General features: G+C 45.9%; 1 protein-coding gene across 3 annotated transcripts in view; it reads left to right on the top strand.

Moving 5' to 3' along the window:
- Positions 1–20,638, top strand: part of PODNL1 (podocan like 1) — a 302,248-nt gene that overhangs the window by 275,273 nt on the left and 6,337 nt on the right. The window lies entirely within an intron of this gene.

The raw sequence follows: 20,638 nt of genomic DNA, 5'->3' as shown, positions 1-20,638 counted from the left end.
TTTTTTGTGGTAAAAAGTTTCCAGTATCATTATAAATAACACCAAGCTATTTATATGAACCAACTTGTTCCAATTCATTGTTTCCCAAAAATCATTTATATTTATATTTAAGTCACATAATTTTAATAATGACCATTACCTTGGTCTTGGATTCATTTATTATCATGCCATTTTCCAGTGAAAAATTCAAGATACAGTCGATTAATCTTTGCAATCCAATTTTAGTGTGACTTAAGAGTATGACGTCATCTGCATACAACACGTTCGATATTTGTTTATCTGCTAACTTTGGTGGATGTGCATTTGTTCTGTTTAAAGCCGTAGAAAGATCAGCTAAAAATAAATTAAAAAATAGGGGGACCAGGATGCACCCTTGTTTTAGACCCCTAGTCGTGGAGATTTCTTTGTTAGTGTGCGTCCGGCACCAATCCTCCCCCTGGTCAAAGTATCGGAGTGCAAAAGCTTAATCATTTTTAACGATGTATCCGGGATTCCTTGTTTTTCAAGTTTTGTTCACAAAAGTTGCCTGTCAACACAATCAAAAGCAGATTTAAAATCCACAAAACAAAAATATAAAGGTTGTTTAGCTAAAATTGCCTTATTGATTAGTACGGATAGTGTTAATATATTTGTAGAAGTTCCAAGACCTTTAACAAAGCCTGTTTGGTTCGGGGGCAGTACTTGCTTTTCCTTTGCCCAATCTGTTAATATCATTAATAGAATCCCAGCAAACAGTTTTGCATCAGTATCTTGTAAGGTAATTAAGCGGTAGTTTTCCGGCAATTGCCAGTTTCCTTTCTTATAAATCAGAGATATTAGTGACCCCCTCCATGATTTCGGGATTAATCCACTTTGAGCCACTTCATTGAATACACCAGTTAGATATATTGACCAAAATTCTGGATCTTCTTTATATAACGCAAACGGAATGCCATTTGGACCAGGTGCCCCGTCTTTTTGTTTCTTTATAAGTTTGGCCACTTGTGAGTGAGTAATATAAGTTTCATAATCACATTCTCGGTCAGGTTTAACCACTTCTTTCTGTATGTTACCTTCAATGTTTTCTGAAGTCTCTTGATTTAGATGTTTTATAAGAAACGTAGACCAGTCGTCTTCAGTTAGGGCAGATCCAACAACAAATTTAGTCGGGCGGGCTGGACCGTTAATCAGTCTCCAGAATTCCCTTGAGTTTGTTTGAGTACGTGAGTGGAAGATTTTTGTCCACAATTCTTGTCTAACTTTATTTTTTTCATTCCAAATCAATTTCCTCAAGTTAAGATTTGTATTTCTTAATTGTACCCATATATCCTCATTTAATGGAGACTTAGTTAACTTCTTCCTAAGTTTGTTGCGAGTACATCTAATTTTTCTCACAGTATATGGGAGATTGATGTTAATTTCTCTTGTTTCAGTCCAATTCACTTGATTTGTTTCTACACATACAGTTTTTTCATTAGACTCCACTATTTTGTGTGTAAAGATTTCCCATTGCTCAATTACTGTTGTCATCGTGGCTTCGTTAAAATACTCTTTAACTAGATTTTGTGATTTTTCCTTTGTATCATCCTCATTATTTGTTTTCCATATTAGTTTCCTATAATTGATAGTACAGGTCTGGCCTTGCGTTGTCAAATACTTTTGAGGTTTTGAACAGGATAGTTTTATTTCCATTATTTGTTGACTGTGATCACTATCCGGCACTTTATTCAGATGGTAAGAAATCACTTTATTAAAGATATATATCGATGCCATTGTGTAGTCAATTAATGAATTTCCATGCTGTGAATGAAAAGACCAAGCAGGTGGTATGTCCGTTGGGAATCTACCGTTCAATATTCTTAGTCCCAATGCCTCCATGTCCATCAGAAAGTTTCTCCCCTCTCTATTTTGTTAAATATTTGTTCTAGGTTCGGATGCTTGTTCAGGGATCTCACATTGTTGGTTTTGGGATTGGATAAGATCGTCCCGTAAAAAAGATATTAACAGGTTTATATTAAAATCACCTGATATGATATATTCTGCCAATGGGTCTTCCAAGATTTGCTCCAGAGGGAAACTATTTAAAGCAGCACACATTTCTTTCCTAGAGGTCTGTTTTGGCGGGATGTATATGTTAATTAAAATTATGGATTTTTGTAACCTATTTTTGCCCAATATATGTCGGAGCTTTACAGCAAGGAAATTAGAGTTATTTGTAACAAAACGCTCATGTTTTACTATTAATTCTGTCAATATAAATATTGCAAGCCCCCCGCATGGACGACCAAATTTGTGATTTTTTGTAGCAGGTTCAAAATATGCTTTGTATTGTTGTAACATAAATGGGTCCATTGCCCACGGTTCCTGCAACAGTATGACATGACTGGGACGTGGTATTGCATCTATTTTGGCGTCTTTTAGTTTTTTACATACCCCATTTATATTCCATGAGCACATTATTATTATAACATTGTTCTTATTCTGCTCTTCTAATCCTAACTGTGTTGGATTTTGTCAATGTTCTTTGTTACCATGTAAAGCTGTCGCAATCCATTTTTCATTTATTCCATTTGTTTTTTTTCCCTCAAGACATGTTTTTCCAAGGGAATTTTTTAATATGGAAAAAACTGGATCATTTTATTCCGGCTTTGGCTTTTTTGTCGGACTTTCTTTATTTAAAAATGGTGTTGGATAAACCTTTGGAGTCGGTTGACTAATTAGTATCCCCAGTTTTGAAAGGTTCCTTGCTCTTGCATAATTCATACCGCTGTAGGCACGGAGGCCACTGTTAAAAGCGTTAGGGGTTGTCTACCTTCAGGATTAGGTAGAAAACCTACACATTCAATTTCTTCAGATGTTACTTTTTCTAATGTTGTTATTGTTTTCAATAGACGAAGGATATTTAATCTATTCAAAATGTTGTGTTTGCCCCTAGAGTCATACAATGGTGTGAAGATAATTCCTCATATGTAATTTGCCGATTATGGCCACTCATTTCGATCACTAGGTTATCCCATATATTTTTATGTCTCGTTTCCTCTGTCATTTCTTTTACTTTCAACTGATTAATCGTTATTTTATGAACCCGCAATTCATTCCTTGCTTGGTTATCTTTGTTGTGGTTCGCATTCCCACCTATGCTTGATACGATCTTTTGATCCTGATATATTGTCTTCTGAATTGTTGGACCCAAATAGTTTTGATCCTCCTTCCGATTCTGCGTACAAATTCAAGTTAGGGACGAATCAGTGGCCTCATTACTTGTGACATATATTTTGTTTGTTCACTTTGTATATCACAAGAAGTGACCTCTTTTATTACACAACCATCTCAATGGAGTTTGTATAGTATTTCTTTTTCTTGGTCCCTATGTGCTTCATTTCCTTGGCCCCTTTGTACTTCAACTTCTGGAGAACAAGGAATTTGGTTGGTAGTATCTGTTAATGTACTTTTATTTGTCGTGAGGAAAATTTTGTTTGCCAAGATGGTTCCCGGATTTTATAAAAATATCGTAATAGTTTCCTATTTTCTCCCATGTTTTTACAGACCTCATCTCGGTCACGTTACTGTCTTGGTATCCTAATGATTTTTTACTTAGTATTCCTCTTATATTGACTGGATTAGAAGATTTATCCAGTTTAATGTCTATATTGACTGCATTTTCCTTTTTTAAAGGTATATCCATATTAATACTAAATAACATATGGTGAAAACAAGGGTCACAGGGAATTATTTAAAGACCAAACCAGGATGAGATCCCCAAACAATCTAACTCATCACAAAACGCAACCTGGGGGTCTGGAAGGGAGCTAATTAGTGATCCCTAAGTCCACTAAACTCCTGTCAAAGTGAGCAAGTGTGTAGGGTACTAGAACAAACTTAATACCTAAAGTAGAAATGGAAATACAACCTCACAGTCCTATGATCCACGGTGATTGTTTGAACAGACCCATACAGAGAAAAATAGGATTTCCATCAACATAGTGTGTAGATCAAATATTTATCATTTGGTCATCCTAATCTGGCTGGCGTGTCTCTTGATCAGTAAGACCTTGCCATGCCTCAGACTCGTCCGGGTCAAGCCCTCAATCACTGTGATGACCATAGAGCTATGATCTAGATGGGAAAATAGTGCAGTGCAAAAAGGAAAAAGGGGTGTAGATTAAAAAAGGATAGAGAAACAATAAGAACAAACTTTAATCAACATTGTTCTCTCCCTCATTAAAACCAAGCAAGTAAAGCAGTTTGACCAAATAGCTGCATATCAATAGGCCTATTGATATGCAGCTATTTGGTCACAGTGGATCATAGGACTGTGAGGTTGTATTTCCATTTCTACTTTAGGTATTCAGTTTGTTCTAGTACCCTACACACTTGCTCACTTTGACAGGAGTTTAGTGGACTTAGGGATCACTAATTAGCTCCCTTCTAGACCCCCAGGTTGCGTTTTGTGATATCCATATTAATATCTGTTTTTGCTGCACTATACTTTTTCACCTTGTTTCTGGCTTTACGTAGTTTTTTTCTTTCTTTTTGTTATTTCAAAGGCCAATGAATCCTTGTCATTCTCTCCACCTTTCTTCAACTCATATGGAGAATCAAACAGTATTTCAATAACTTGTGTCTTATTTATATCTTATTGTATACTCTGTATTATCGCCGTGTTTGGTATAATAGAGACCTCTGTGTTTGTTTTTTCACCCGGTTGCTCCATTTTTCTTTCTTCTGCAATAGCAGGTAGCTTTTTTCCTGAGTGACACCCGTTCTCCTTACGATATTCTTTTTTTTGGCTGACCATATCCTTAACATCCTCTAAAATTGTATTCACAACGTCCGGAATATTTGCCAATTTATTAATTAAGGGAGCACATGTACAATCAAAATAATTTGAAGCCGCTTCCCTTTGGGCTTTAATTATGAGATTATTTAATTCTGCCAATTTATGCTCAATCCCGTCGACTGCGTTTGTCATAACTCCGAGTATATCAATTTGAGTATCCATTTTATTTGATTGTACTTTTAACACTTCAAGAGTTAATTCTGATGTTTGATAAAATATATCCCATATGGGACCTACGTCTTAGCCGTCTTTATTATTATTATTATTATTTTTATTTTTTCCAAGAGTGTTTCCATAGTGCACATTCGAATGTCATCACATCCACTTTCTTTATTTGTTGTTAGTGCTGCATTTTTTGGCGCAGGCTTAGCATTATTTTTACTAGAATATTCATTTGAAAATACCAGTTGGTCATTGCTTCCTAGAGTTTTATTTATAATGACTGGTGTTTTTGGTTGATATATGGCAGGTTGTTCTATAGCAGGCTGTTATTGGTTTTCAGAGCTCTGTCTACTATTCTTTACTTTTTTTTTTCTCAGAAAGCATTAATTTGTGTGGTTGGCTCGTATACGGAATTAATTATACCAGGTGATATATTGTTGTTGGTTTCCTGATGTAGTGGTCAGTGTGTCTTCATTGACTAGTTTCTCATCATTTTCTTTCCTTATGTCAACCTTTTACTTCTAGGGGCCACGGTGCTCCTGTGGCAGATGTATTCTTGGTCTTATCAATGAATAGGAAATCCTTCATTGGTTTTACCATCCTATTTTTTCCTTCTCACCCTTTCCCATTTCTGGAGATAATGTTTGACATATTGGATGCAATAGATGTACCCGGTCCACATCCTCAATTTGCTCATTATTTGCCCGTCACAATCTTCAGTTTGCTGCTCTTTTACCTGGTCCGATTCCCAGTCTACATCAATTATATCTGTGTTCTCATGCAAATTGTTTGTTGGCTTGATTGGAGTCTGTAGGCTATTTACTTCTGCTTCTAAATGCATTGACATGAGTGCGGTGGTTGGATCTCGCATAAAGTCACATTTCTGTGGGATGTTTGTGGACTTTTCAAACATCCTAGCTATTGGTGAAATTAACGATTGACTTGCCCCCTTTATTTGAGCTTTAGACTTTTTTAGGACCTTCGGCGCTTACGTTTTTCAGGCACGCCTTTTTGGGGTACCCACAGTTCTTTCTCTACCTGAGCGCATTTCCAGTAGCAGCCTTGCTCTCTCCCTTTTTAAAAAAAAAATCGAAATACTTGATTTACCAGTAAGTGCGTGTTTACTTATGCGCCACAGTATACACCACAATATTCAACAATTTAGGCAGTGCAGACAATGAAAGGAACATTCTCAAGCTTACTTTCCACAAGCCCACTTTCCAAAGTACTCGCAGGGTGCTCATACAATTCTACCTCTCACCAGAGACCTGGTGCAATTATAGCACAATTTACAACCTTTGTTTTAGGGTCAGCGACAGCTCCTACGAGGCTCCTGCATGACTAGGTGTCTGAACACATTGTTAACTCCTTGGCATCTATGTTAAAGCATGTCAGCTTATCGGGGTGTCAGCTCACACTGATCTGCCCTCACTGTTTTCCCAGATGCTCACTTTCCCCTAGCGGTTACGCTCTTAATGTTAACAATAACTGTGGCAGTGGCAATAGCCCCCAACTCTGCGGCTCCACCGGTCTTCTGGGGTCTTCAGGGTCCTTTAAAGGCCTTCAGGGGTGTAACCACAGGCACAAGCACAATGCACAGTGGTTATAGCGCACAAGGCACAGAGCACAGAGGGCACTGTTGGAGGCACTAGAGACACCAGAAGAAGAGTTGGAGAATTGCTTGCACTGCTCACCTCCGCCCACCGGTGATTCTCAGGTCCTCACTGCTCGCCAACTCCTGTGGTTCGCCTCGGCTACAGCAACTCCTCTCCGGCGTTCAAATCGGTGAAGAGGTGCGCAGGTATACACTGGAGCATCCTGCTCCTCGCTGGCTCGTTTGAAGTATTACAGGATTACCTAGAGCACCCCTTACATCTACTCCAATTGGCACTTTTCACAAATTGAAGCACCACAAATATAACCACAAATATCAGCAGGTTTTTTCCCCCAACTATGGGCCCGATGTAGGTAATCCCAGATTACCGATTCTTAAATAAAGAACTGGCATTCGGGATGTAGGTAATTTTACCGAATTAATTACCGAATCGGTATGATTAGGTAATTAATGAATCGGTATTTACCGATTCTGAAATTGCCATTGATTCCTATGGGCCTTGAAGCCCATAGGAATCAATGTCAATTACCGAATTGGTAAATACAGATTCGGTAAAATTACCAATTTTGCAAGGGGGACAGGGTGTCACTTTGACACCCTGTTGCACCCCTGATTCTGGCTTGTGTGCCATGTGGCACACATACATGCCCTTATGGCATGTATTTGTGCCACATGGCACAGGTGTACATGCACAGATGTGCATGTACACAGGAATCCGTTATTTACCATGACTTAGTATGTCATGGTAAATAACGAATGCTTAAGGGCCGGTGGCACTGTTTTCAGTGCCACCTACATCACAAACTTGAGATTCGGAAAATTTACCGATTCGGTAATTTACAGATTTGGTAAATTTACCGATTTTGTAAATATACCGAATCGGTAAATTTAAGGCCCCCTACATCTCAATCACCAAATACTGGTCGGTAACGGCCGAAATCGACCGTTACCGACCGGTATTTGGTGACCTACATCTGGCCCTATGATTCTTGGTGTAGCTTTGATTAGATATTCTGCCAGATGGAAATCACCCTATCGGATCTCAACTAAATCCGCTGAAACACCCGGAGCTCTGCGGAGCTCATACCGTTCACATTCCTTTTGCCGTAGAGATTCACTCGGTACAACAGTGATGCTGCTGCCAACGCAATCAGTCTTCCCAGCTGCGGGGCTCACACGCTGAACGCCAACGCCCAACCAGCCGTGCGGTCGTTGGATGAAGGAACTGCGGGGCAGAGCATCGGCAGGCTCAACGTCCCGAGTGCCCAGCGGGAGTCAGCAAGTCCGCCGGTCGGTCCCGTACTTCCACACTCGTGGGGGCAGAGAGCGTCACCAAGGGCTGTAACAGGCCGCATGAAAATGCAGCGTCCCGGTTACAGCAGCTCTCCCCCGGCGGCTCTGCTCTCACCACGCTCGTCGGCTCTCAATCAGCGGCCCGTCGGAAAACTCGGAATGGAGTGTCTCTCAAGGCGTAGGAATCTCTGAACTTCAGATAGGCATGTGGCAAAATGCAACTGCCTATTTTACTTAAAGTGATCCAAAACCACGCAAGCAGCAACGCATTTAGGTCCAAACGTCAGATGACACAACGATCGCGCCTACCTCACCCTCTCCTGCCCACTGCACCAGGCCTTCTCCTGCCCACTCCACCGGACCTTCTCCTGGCCCCTCTACCTCACACTCTCTGCCCACTGCACCTGGCCCTCTCCTGCCCACTCCACCTGGCCCTCTCCTGCCCACTCCAACTGACCCTCTCCTGGTCACTCTACCTCACACTCTCCTGCCCACTCCACCTGACCCTTCCCTGCCCACTCCACCTGACCCTCTCCTGCCCATTCCACCTGACCCTCTCCTGCCCACTCCACCGGACCACTCGCCTCGTCCTCTTTCACATTCCCCATGAAATTCATGGACCTCAGTGCGTAATAATAAAATATAGATACGTTCAGGTACCCAAAGGTTTTTAGGAGGCCACCACCCACTTCAGCGCTGGCGCTATATTACTCATAGCATGGATACTGCCCTAAGTTAAGTTGGAGCAAGCAAATTAAGAGAGCCTGCCTTCCGCCAAGGATCAAGGTGATACCTGCGCTACCCATCTTTCGAAGTCACATATCCAAAAGATAACTCACTCCAGAGGCCTTTCAGAGACCTTACTTAGATCTGAGTTCACCAAACTGACTGAACTATGACTATCACTCTAGAGTCCTGCTAGTGAGACTAACTCCTGCCTGACATCGGACTGACTACCTCTACCAGTCTTTCTCTCATTGGTGTGAACAGGGCACTTTTTTTAATCCCCCTTTCCCTTTAGGGCATGACTGTAAATGTTATCAGATTCATTACAGAACCAGGAGCATCATCTGCCTCTCATTCTATCCCCCAAACCACCATCACAACAAGCTCTGCACTTCAGCAGGGAGGCCAAGCAATGGATGCTCATGCATGGCCTCTGAACTCGCCAGTCTGGGCAGCTCGGTAGTCCATCCGTCAGAATCCTGCAGGTCCTTCGGGCTCTTGTTCTACAAACCCCGGCACCTTTTACAGCAGCAGAATCCAGATTTGCACTGAGTTGGAATATAGTGCGCCAATCACATGTTGTACGCTGTACGTGGAACATACTCGCCCGTCCAAGCTCCGCACGAGTCTGGCGTCCTTTATGTACAAAGCAATCTGTGGCATGATAGCATACAGATACAGTTACTATATCACAGCAACACGGATGGCGCCTAACTCCGCCTTAGCCATGCCTTCGCGGCATAGCCAATAGGTCTCGCTTTTGGGACCTTATAAGTATTTAGTTATGCAGCACAATATCCTTGGTGCAACAACATCAACTGCTGCATGGCTAAACACTTATAAGGTCCCAAAGGCGAGACCTATTGGCTATGTCAATGCTTGTGTTACTGTTCCATACCGCCAGGTTAAGGAACAGTAAAATCGTAATAATACTTCCCGCACAATGGGTGAAGACTTCCATGGTGAAGGAGCATTACTTTTTTTCTTTTAAAACAAAATTATATTTTAGGATTTTCTTTTTGGGGAAAAAAAATACTGTTTGCTGCAGGACTGTGTGCTTCTGACGCAGCCCTGCAGCAAACCATTGAATGCAGTGACAGGAACAGTTCCTGCCAATGTTTTTATAAATAATCGCCTACTTGGCGGTCCTTTATAAACTAGGTGGGCGCCCTCTACACCATGGGGACAAAATAATATACTACGTCTCCATGGTGGACCCACAGGCCAGCCGCCTATATCTAAATCATGCCCATAATCACTAATTTGTTTACTACTATTTGTTATCATGTCTTCTGTTTTTAAAGCCTGATAGGGGCTTTCTTTGTCCACGCTATAACATGAGAAAGTACTTGTTTATCAGGGTCTTTGTCTCATTGCTATTTAGGGTGTCTTTGTAGTGGGCATTGTTGTTTTCTGCCCTTTTGTACTTAGTGGGCAGTTTAAGTTTATTATTTAGTATCTAAGTGGTTTGACTCTTTCCTCAGTAAAAAAATACAGCAGAGTTTTGTTGTGGTAGATAGGTGGTTTAGGGGGTCTGACTATAAATGCTGTATTTATGTGCGTAATTAAGTTAGCAATAATGTAATCAATCACTCTACATTTCCCAAATGAGTCCCTCCTTTGCCGTTTACTATTATTAGGCTCAGTGTTTTGCATAGAGTTGATTTCTTCCATGATTGTTCATTTTTTGATCATAGTGCTGTCTCTCCTTTAAGCCAAGGTTTGTACAGATGGTACCATTTTCTAGTATGCATCTAGCTCTCTTGACATAAACTTATGAAAGAGTTTCTTACCTTTGGTAACGATGTATCTGGTAGAGACACAGTCTAGCCGCAGGCTCCTTAACTTAGAATATCCACAGGCGTCAGACTGGATCCGGAGAATCTTCAGCAGTACCTCAGCGCGCCGAGGGACAGAAGAAACCCATCCGAAGAAGACTCTGCGGGACCTTTCAAAGCTCCCTGTGCAAGGAAAAGCGGCTATAAAAGAGCTAACGAATACCCCACATAATGTATGTCTGATCCCCGTAAAAAGCCAGGGACACCTCTTGATACTAGCTTGTAGACAGAGAACTCAAAGAGAAATGCAGAAACAGCTGTACCAAATAAGGACAAAAATGGCTGATTAGCCGTATCGCTCGTCCGGGCAATAATGTCTTGAACCTATAGACGGATATCAGAAAAAAACAGTGACAATACTGCAACCAAAGTAAAAGTCCACAACAAGGACTAACAAGCATTTGCAATGCAATAGGTCTTGCAGCATTAAAGTTTAAGTTACTGGCATTGTAAATGACAATGCTTTGCATTAAAAAAAAATTATTTGCAATTAGTATATAAACATTGTTTGTGAATGAAGCTGAGCCTGTTCACTACTCCTGTACAGTGCTTTCACTTATCGTGCACTGTGAGAGGCCCTCGCCGAGGGGTCTCCTGGTGAAAACGTGCACACGGATACATATGTTTACAGAGAATGCAGTGTAAAGAAGGGTACCAAGATACTCCTGCTTCATTGTGACTCGGGAAAGAGTTTACACCAAGCTAGGATACTGCCATTATTCAAACTCCACTGGTTTATTTCCCTTGAATCATGTTTACAGGTGGCGTTTGTTTAGGTAAAAACGGCAACATTTAGATTTTGGCACCTGGGAATGAGGGGAAAACACAGCGTTTGTTATCAAGAGGTGCAGCGCACTAAAAACGTGCTTGTTTTTGTTAGTCACGGGGAGATTGAATGATTTGTCCAGAATCACAGGATGATGAGCGTCATTGTCGAGGCTCGAACCTGGTTCCCCAGATTTGAGCTCCACCACCTTAGCTTGTTAGGCCACATCCTCTCCCCAGTGGGCCCTGAACAACCCTGGGCCCCGGTGTCACTGCACTTGCTGTACCATTGATAGCGACGCCACTGTCAGCAAAGCATAAAAACATTTCTCAGAAGAACGTTGTTATTGCACTTTTTATGCCTTTTGGGGACGGTCGTTGGGGAAAAAATGGTTGCATTAATGGATACAAAGGTACATACTGTGTCAGCCCTGCTCAAGAAACCATCTGCTGTCCCCTTGTTCATGAGGGGGAGGGGGGGGAGTGCCCGTGAGCGGCAGCACTGGGAGAGCCCGAGTCTGGGATGTGGTTTGATGTGTCCGCTGGAGTTGGTCAGACAGCATCTGCAGGACATCACCACCACGGATGTTTACAGACCATCCCAAGAGGAGAGATGTCTGGCCTTAGCCCTGCTCTCTCAAGGGTTGCTCCCCCGCTGACTAGGGGAAGCCATCAGGCCACCTGGCATGATGAACTGGCCTGTCTGCCTGTCCCTGCCCGGCCAGGCCGGGGCTGAGGTCAGCCTGCGAGCCGTAAATCGGCCCAGGAGACAGGAGGGACAACATGGGTGTGGGTAAGGGGCCTGGGGTTACCTCTAATGGCCATTCCATTGGAGCTAAGGGTAGGCCCCCTGCCAATCTCCCTAAACTTAGCACAACTTAAAAGCCGTCCTGGGCTCCCCCTCCACTCACGCTATTCCACAGACCCACTGCTCAGGGCGTCATGCGCTCCCCCGTGTCTAGCCCCGTTCCAAGCTTCAATACCTCCACCCCATACCCCATCTATCTAGCTCACGCCCCTGCTGATAGTGTCAGTGCCACGGACAGGAAGAGTCCAAACAGCGGATCACGTGATGCCGGGCTCCGGTATGAAAGACGAGGGAAAAAGAGATTACTGTTTTTCCATTCCTTGAGACTTGCACCCTACACTCCTTTTCAAAGTATTCATATGGCCCTGCAAACCGTAGGTAAGGGAACTGACACACAGAGGCATGACCTAATTTGACCAGAATCGCACAATACACCAAGCAGGACACGCATTGACAAAGCCTGTAGGTCTGGTATTGGCTGCTTTTTGGCTTTATCAATACTAGTTTTGTCGTGTTTTTTTGCCAAAACGTTGTTCCTGAGGAAGCTGCCTGGCCCTGGTAATCCTAGCTTTAAAAAAAAATTGACTGAAAGTAAAAACTTTGGTTTTAGTCTCAAAAAGCACATGTGACCGTAGTATTCAGCAGAACTGAAGGGAACTGCTTTGTGTGTGGATGTGATCTTTGTGAAATAACAGAATGCCATCACTCTACTCTGACGTTAGCCAATAGCAGAAGCGGACTGACCCACTGCCCTTGGTGAACGCTGTTTGGGCGGGAGGAAAATGTGATTGCCACAAGAACATATGAAGAAGGTTGGCTGAAAGCCCACAATAAATATGTGCCAAAATGGACAGTCACTATTTCTGTAAGAACGGTGAGAGCAGTGAGATTCCAATGCACTAAAAGAGAATCAGAGGGGGGACGCTACAGTTCGGTTCTGAGTTTCTTCTGAGACCGTGGCGGGAAGTCATGGTGGAAATGCGGAGACTGAGGTAGGAAAATATTCACGCCGGCGCGAGCATTCTCCTGTTTATCCACTGCGCAGACACCAAGTCAGAGCGAGAGAGCTCACTCTCAGCCCGGGGCTCTTTTCACACTGGCAATTACGAGGGGAAAACGTTGCGTCTGTTGTGAAGAGGTGCATCACACGAGAAGCACCTCAGCGGAGCCTCCATCTTGCGCAATGCCCAGGGCAGCGTGTTTTCACTGCCAGATGCTGGTCACATTCGAGTTGCACGCAGCTGTCAGCAGACTCCGAAGTCAGTCGCACTGGTGGCAGTAAATACGTAACTGAGCCGTCACTCGCCAAACAAGGTTTGCCTTGCTGCGTGTTCTGTAGAAAATCATGTCGCTCTTTCACGTCTGGGAGCAACATCCGTATCCCACTAGCTGCCTTTCAATCAAGGCAGAGATCTTGCAAGCTTTGGGAGTCTCATGACTGTTTGGAAGGGAGGGGGGAGGGGTTCAGCAGAGAGAGTGGGGTGGAGGAGCGAGGTGAGAGAGAGGGCAAGGAAAGACAAGCCGCGCGTCGAAAGCTCTCTACGGCAGAAACACACGCGCGCAACCCAATCCCAAGGCGCGCGTCGGAATCCGACTCTGCCATGCTTCTTAATGGTGCGCGTGGCCAGCTCTTGTCTCCACTCGTTGTCGGCTGAGCCGACGACTATAGTTCTCTCAGCGAGAGCGCGCTTTCGCGCGCTTTTCGCAGACGAGACCTAAAAACCACTGGATTCATGGAAACCCAGACAGGAGACGTTGGACCGCTAAGTCTAGATAGCTGTCAAAAAGGGAGACCCCATCAAAGGAAAAATCCCAAAGACGCTCCTGAACATTTGCAGGAAAACTGCCATTGCACAGCCAGGCATGGTGGCTCAGAGCAACTGACCTGGCCATTGCCAGACCCACAGAGTCAGTGGGGTCCATGGCCGAGCGAATGGAAAACTGGGCCAGTTCCCGGCCATCGTGAAGCAGCCAATCCAGGTCAGCCCGGGAGCCCTCCGGAAGAGATGGGAGGAGAAGCTCGACCTAGTCCCAAAGGGCAGAAGTACCCAGTGCAAACACAAACTACGTGTTCAAAGACCGAAGGGCCGAGATGGTGGACGCAATGACCTGGTGTCCACACAACTCCAACCTGCGAGACTCCCTAGTGGGAGGAAGTAACGGAGATGGGGAGGAAGGTAGCGAGACAGAGGCTGCCTGGACTACCAGCCAATGAGCCCTAGGATGGAGGGACAAACAGACAGGGTCATCTGGAGCCGGGCGATGACGATGTACTATAGCACGACCCACAGGGTCTCCCGATGAGTGTCTCGCCCAAGTCCCATGAAGAATGTCATATAATGACCTGCCAAAAGGCAGCAAGGGCTCCACCTCCACGGCGCCCTGGTAGAGGAGATCCAACAAGGGATCAGAAGGCAGAGAGAATGAGGGAGGCTGCATCTGCAAGATATCCGCAGCTTTGCGAACCGCTCTCGCAATCGCTGCACTAGCCTCCGTGGCCATTCTACGTGGTGACAATAAGTCATCTGTAGGGGATAGTTGTAGGCTAACCCAGCCACCAAAAGGCAGAGGCTCTTCAGCCCGAGGGCGACCAAAGAACAAGTTACTTACCTTCGGTAACGCTTTTTCTGGTAGATACTATATCTGCCTGTGGATTCCTCACCTTGTGAATATCCCCCTTGCGCCAGCAACGTTCGGAAATTTTCTTCGTAGTACGCCAACGTGGGCGACGTCACAGGAGCACGGCATCGCGCGCGACTCCGTCTGACGTCACCGACCCCATATCAGGCCCACGCCGGCGTGATGACGTCAGTTCCGCCCTTTTTTCCGTGCCTTCGAGGCACACGGACGGACCAACGACAGCAAATATGCAAATATACAATGTACACAGTACATATAGAACTAAATCAATAGTATAAACATATATACAGAAAGACCAGGTATAGCAGAGTAGACAACGGGGAGGCGGGTGGGTCAGTGAGGAATCCACAGGCAGATATAGTATCTACCAGAAAAAGCGTTACCGAAGGTAAGTAACTTGTTCTTCTGATAGATACATCTGCCGTGTGGATTCCTCACCTTGTGAATAGATTCGCACAGCAGTCCCCACTCCCGGAGGAGGGTGCCCACTCTGCTACACCAGGAAGTCTTGGAGGACAGAGCGCGCGAAGTGGCCATCCCTCCTCACCTCGGTATCCAAGCAGTAATGCTTCGCGAAAGTGTGGAGGGAGGCCCAAGTCGCGGCCTTGCAAATATCCTCAACAGGTACACCCCTAGACAAAGCAGATGTTGCAGACTTTGCTCTAGTAGAATGTGCTCTAATACCCTCAGGAGGGTCCTTACCAGCAAGAGAGTAGCAGATCTTGATGCACAGGATTATCCACCTGGAAAGTGTGCGATTGTGCACCGCTCTGCCCTTCTTGCAGCCAGCAAAACCAACAAACAGCTGGTCATCCATCCGGAAGTCTTTAGTCCTGTCCAGATAGAACGACACCGCCCTCTTAGGGTCCAGACGGTGCAGTCTCTCTTCCTCCTTAGACGGGTGAGGGGGAGGATAGAAGGTAGGAAGGGTAATGGACTGCCCAAGATGGAAAGGAGTCACCACCTTAGGCAGAAAAGCAGCCCTGGTCCTGAGAACCATCCTTTCAGCATGAATGGTCAGGAATGGGGGTTTGGAACTTAGAGCTTGAAGCTCACTTACCCTCCTTGCCGAGGTGATTGCAACGAGGAAGATCGTTTTAAAAGAGAGAAGCCTCAATGGACACTTATGCAAGGGCTCGAAGGGAGAACCCATTAAGAAGGTCAGCACAAGATTCAAATCCCAATGAGGAACAACAAAAGGAGTAGGAGGGAACATATTTATGAGACCCCTCAAGAATCTCAAAACCACCGGAGATTTAAAGAGAGATGGCTGATCCGGCAAACATAGAAATGCCGATAAGGCAGAAAGATACCCCTTGACCGTGGCCACAGCCAAACCTTGCTGCGCCAGATAAAGGGCAAATTGTAAAATATTAGACAAATGAGCCTTCAAAGGGTCAACATCTCTCTCCCTGCACCAAGAAACAAATTTTGACCACCTATAGGAGTAAATGGACTTAGTGGTGTCACGCCTGGCAGAAAGAATGACATCCACCACCTCGTGAGGGAGAGAAAAAGAACTCAAGTTGCCCCGTTCAATCTCCAGGCATGAGGGTGTAATGTCTGGAGGTGGGGGTGTAAAACCTGCCCCTCCATCTGAGAGAGGAGGTCTGCCCTGTGAGGGAGACGGAGCGGCGGGTGAGAGGAGAGGCGGAGAAGGTCTGAGTACCACACCCTTCTTGGCCAATCCGGGGCGACCAATATGACTTGGGCCCGGTCTTGACGAATCTTCCTCAGAACCCGAGGAATCAAAGGTATGGGAGGAAACGCGTAAAGGAGTTGATCTCCCCAACTCAGCTGAAACGCGTCCCCCAATGCTCCTTGCATCGGATACTGGAGACTGCAGAACGAAAGGCAGTGAGCATTCTCGCGAGTGGCGAATAGATCCACCCGAGGAGTCCCCCACATCCGAAAGATGTCGTGAACAACCTCCGGGTGAAGCCTCCACTCGTGGTCGGCAGAGAACTGCCGACTGAGACTGTCTGCACGAACGTTCAGAACTCCGGCCAGATGATTTGCCACCAGACAAATCTGATGGTCCTGAACCCAGGACCAGAGACGCAGAGCCTCTCTGCAGAGACACTGCGACCCTACTCCTCCCTGCTTGTTGATGTACCACATCGCAGTCGTGTTGTCCGTTAGGGCTTGAACCGAACGACGCGAAGGGAAGGGAGGAAGGCCTTGAGTGCCAAACGTATCGCCCTTAATTCCAGAAGGTTGATGTGAGATAACCTTTCTTCCGGAGACCAAAGACCTTTGACCTCCAGGTCTCCCAGATGAGCACCCCACCCGAGAGTGGATGCATCCGAAATCACTGTGGCCACTGATGGAGGTAGTTGAAAAGGCTTTCCTTGTGACAGATTGCCTTCCACGCTCCACCAAGACAGATCCGCTGCAGCTTCTCCGGAGATCTTCACTGACTCCCTGAGATCTCCGTTGTGCTGATACCACTGCCTGCGGAGGCACCACTGGAGTGCCCTCATGTGCCAGCGTGCATGACTGACCAACAGAATGCAAGAAGCCATCAGACCGAGCAGACGAAGGACCTTCAGGACCGGAACAACCGCTCCATTGTAGAATAAAGGAATCATCTCCTGAATGTCGTGAATTCTTTGAGGTGGAGGGAATGCACGACATACAGAAGTGTCCAGTACCGCACCTATGAACAGGTTGCGCTGGGAGGGCACCAGGTGAGACTTGGGTACATTTATCAAAAAACCCAACCTGTGTAACAACTGAGTTGTCTCCTGCAGATGATGGAGCACCATCTCCGGCGACTCTGCTTTGATCAGCCAGTCGTCTAGATAAGGGAATACAGGAATCCCCGACCTTCTGAGATGCGCAGCCACCACTGCCATCACCTTGGTGAAGACTCGAGGCGCAGTAGTAAGTCCAAAGGGAAGAACCGCAAACTGGTAGTGTTGCGATCCCACCGTAAAACGGAGATACTTCCTGTGCGACTTCAGGATTGGGATGTGAAAATACGCATCCTGCAAGTCGATCGATACCATCCAGTCTTCTTCCATCAGCGCTAGAAGAACCTGAGCAAGGGTGAGCATTTTGAACTTCTCCTGTTTGAGATAGAGGTTCAAAATCCTGAGATCCAGGATCGGCCGAAGCCTGCCATCCTTCTTGGGAATCAAGAAATACCGGGAGTAGCACCCTTGACCCCTCTCCTGCTCTGGAACCACCTCTATCGCACCCTTTCGAAACAGTGCCAGGACTTCCTCCTGCAGGAGAAGCAGGTGGTCCTCCGAACAATAACCTTGGCAAGGAGGGTAATTGGGAGGGAATTCCTGAAAAGGAAGTGCATACCCATTCTCTACGAGATTGAGAACCCAAAGATCTGATGTAACCGATTCCCAATCTCGTAGAAAATGAGTAAGCCGACCCCCTACTGGCCCTACATGATCCAGAATGGTGGATCTAGGGCTGCTATGCTGATGCGGGTGGGGGTTGGGCATTATTGGAGGAAGTGGAGGAAGAGGAGACTTGACGTCCACGTCCCCTCTGTTTACCTCTATAGGATCTATATAGAGGGTTTTGCTGCTGTTGCTGTTGTTGTTGTTGGCCCTGCTTGAAGGGACGAAAAGAAGATCTGCCAAATCCTTTGAACTTTTTAGTCGTCGACCCTCTCATCTGCAGACCCAAAGATCTCGCGGTGGCAAGGCTGTCCTTAAACCTTTCCAAGGCTACATCAGCCTTCTTACCGAAAAGGCCAGTTCCATCAAAGGGTAAGTCCAGCAATGTAGATTGCACATCCGCAGAGAAATCTGAAGACTTTAGCCATGCGGCTCTCCTGGTCGCAATGGATGAACCCATAATTCTAGCAACAGAATCCACAGTGTCCATACCGCTTTGAATGACCATGCGGGCAGCAGCCTGAGTGTCAGAGACTACCTCATTAAAGTTCTTCTTATCATCCTCAGGAAGTTTTGATGATAATTGCTTCACTGAGTCCATTAGCGCATGCACATATCTACCTAAAAGGCAAGTAGCATTTGATGATTTAAGAGCCATGCTCCCAGAAGAGAAAGTCTTCTTCGCAGACTGATCTAATTTTTTAGACTCTTTGTCAGCTGGTACTTGAGGGAAGGAGCCAGCAGCCCTATTAGAGCAAGCCGCCTGAACCACAAGACTTTCCGGGGATGGATGCGTAGAAAGAAATGCAGGGTCATCAGGAGCCACCCTATAGCGTCTTGCAATAACTCTTGAAACTGCAGGAGCAGATAAAGGCTTCTTCCAAATCTCCTTTATTGGATCCGTCAAGGCATCAGTAAATGGCAGTGTAGGCTCCACAATTGAAGAAGGAGAATGTAAGACTTCAGTGAGGACGTTGGGTTTGTACTCCACTGTGGGCAGCTTTAAATTAAGAAGGTCAGCAGCCTTCCTAATGACCACGTGATAGGGTGCCACGTCCCTAGACGGAGCATCAGAAGCTGAAGGCAGAACCCACTCGGGAGAGAGTTCTAGACCACTAGCATCCCGAAGCTCATCGAAATCATCGTCATGATCAGGAAGCTCGCCTTCTTCCACATCAGAACTTTCATCATCTTTTTGTTCTAGAAGACGCTGAGCTCTTCGTCTCGACCACTCCAATCGAATCGAAGTCGACGGATCCGGTAACGACTCCGACGGAGCCGGTTCCGACGTCGATCGAGGAGCCGGAGCAACAGGACGAGAGTCATGAACAGGTGTGGTACCTCGATCTCGACTGCGAGGTCGATCCGGAGTCGGCGAAGCCGCATGCGGAGTCGAAGACCTCGGTGGAGCCGTACCGAGCCATGGTGGAAGAGGCGCCGGCATGAACGGCATAAATGGAGCTGGGGCGTACGACTGAGGAATACCCAGATTGTATGATAATGGACCCATGGGACCAACAGGTGCTCCAGTGGGGTACATTGCCCTGGAATATACTCCGAACATTGCATTTAGAAAATGCGAGGGATCCTGTCCAGGACCAGGAAAGGGAGGGTACGGACCTACCGGATCCAATGGAGGTCGTCCCGACACACTCTCACTCTGACCTTCCGGATCCGCAGGAGTCTCCGCTGGAGCCGGTTCTTGAGGAATCACCTCTTCTTCCTCATGTTCCGAGGACATCGGATCCGGCTCCGGTTCTGGCTCCGGGGCCGGAGAACCTTCTTTTGATAAAGCAGGCGAAGGAGAGACAAAGTCTTTACGATGTTTGTGAGACCTTCTCTTCGAATCAGAGGATTCCTTCTCCGAATGATGTTTCGAACTGTGCTTCCTCCTCTTATGCTTTCTCCTCGAGGAGCTCGAAGCGTGACCTGAAGCCGATTTAGATCTAGATCTAGATCTTTCTCTGGATTTTGACTTTGCTTTAGATCTCGACTCCTCTCCAGATCTCGAACCCGCTCTGGACCTCGACGCCGATCCCGACTTCGATCGAGACCTTTGCTTCGACTTCGATCTTCGTGACGTCGATCTCGAATAACGACCAGAATCCTGTTTTACTTTTGCCAAAAGTAATTTAGCTTCACGCTCTCGAAGCGCCTTTGGATTCATCTTAAAACAGGAATTGCAGTTCTTGACGTCGTGACTCGAACCAAGACACCACAAACAATCCTTATGTGGGTCAGTGATGGACATCGTGCGGGCACAAGACCTACATGGCTTAAAGCCTGTTTTCCTCGACGACATCTTCGGAGAAGAATCAAGTCGTAAGAGAGAAACAGTGGCAATTAATTAACAGAAAGATACTAAGTATCGCAGAAGATCCCGAAAACCGTTAGCGTCGAAGACGCGGAAAAAAGGGAACTGACGTCATCACGCCGGCGTGGGCCTGATATGGGGTCGGTGACGTCAGACGGAGTCGCGCGCGATGCCGTGCTCCTGTGACGTCGCCCACGTCGGCGTACTTTTTTTTTTTTTTTTTTCGCCCACGTCGGCGTACTACGAAGAAAATTTCCGAACGTTGCTGGCGCAAGGGGGATATTCACAAGGTGAGG

The sequence above is a fragment of the Lissotriton helveticus genome, chromosome 1_1, assembly GCF_964261635.1.
Source record: "Lissotriton helveticus chromosome 1_1, aLisHel1.1, whole genome shotgun sequence".
NCBI classification, from domain to species: Eukaryota; Metazoa; Chordata; class Amphibia; order Caudata; family Salamandridae; genus Lissotriton; species Lissotriton helveticus.
The sequence above is the reverse complement of the archived record's forward strand: the minus strand, read 5'-3'. Positions and strand labels throughout refer to the sequence as shown.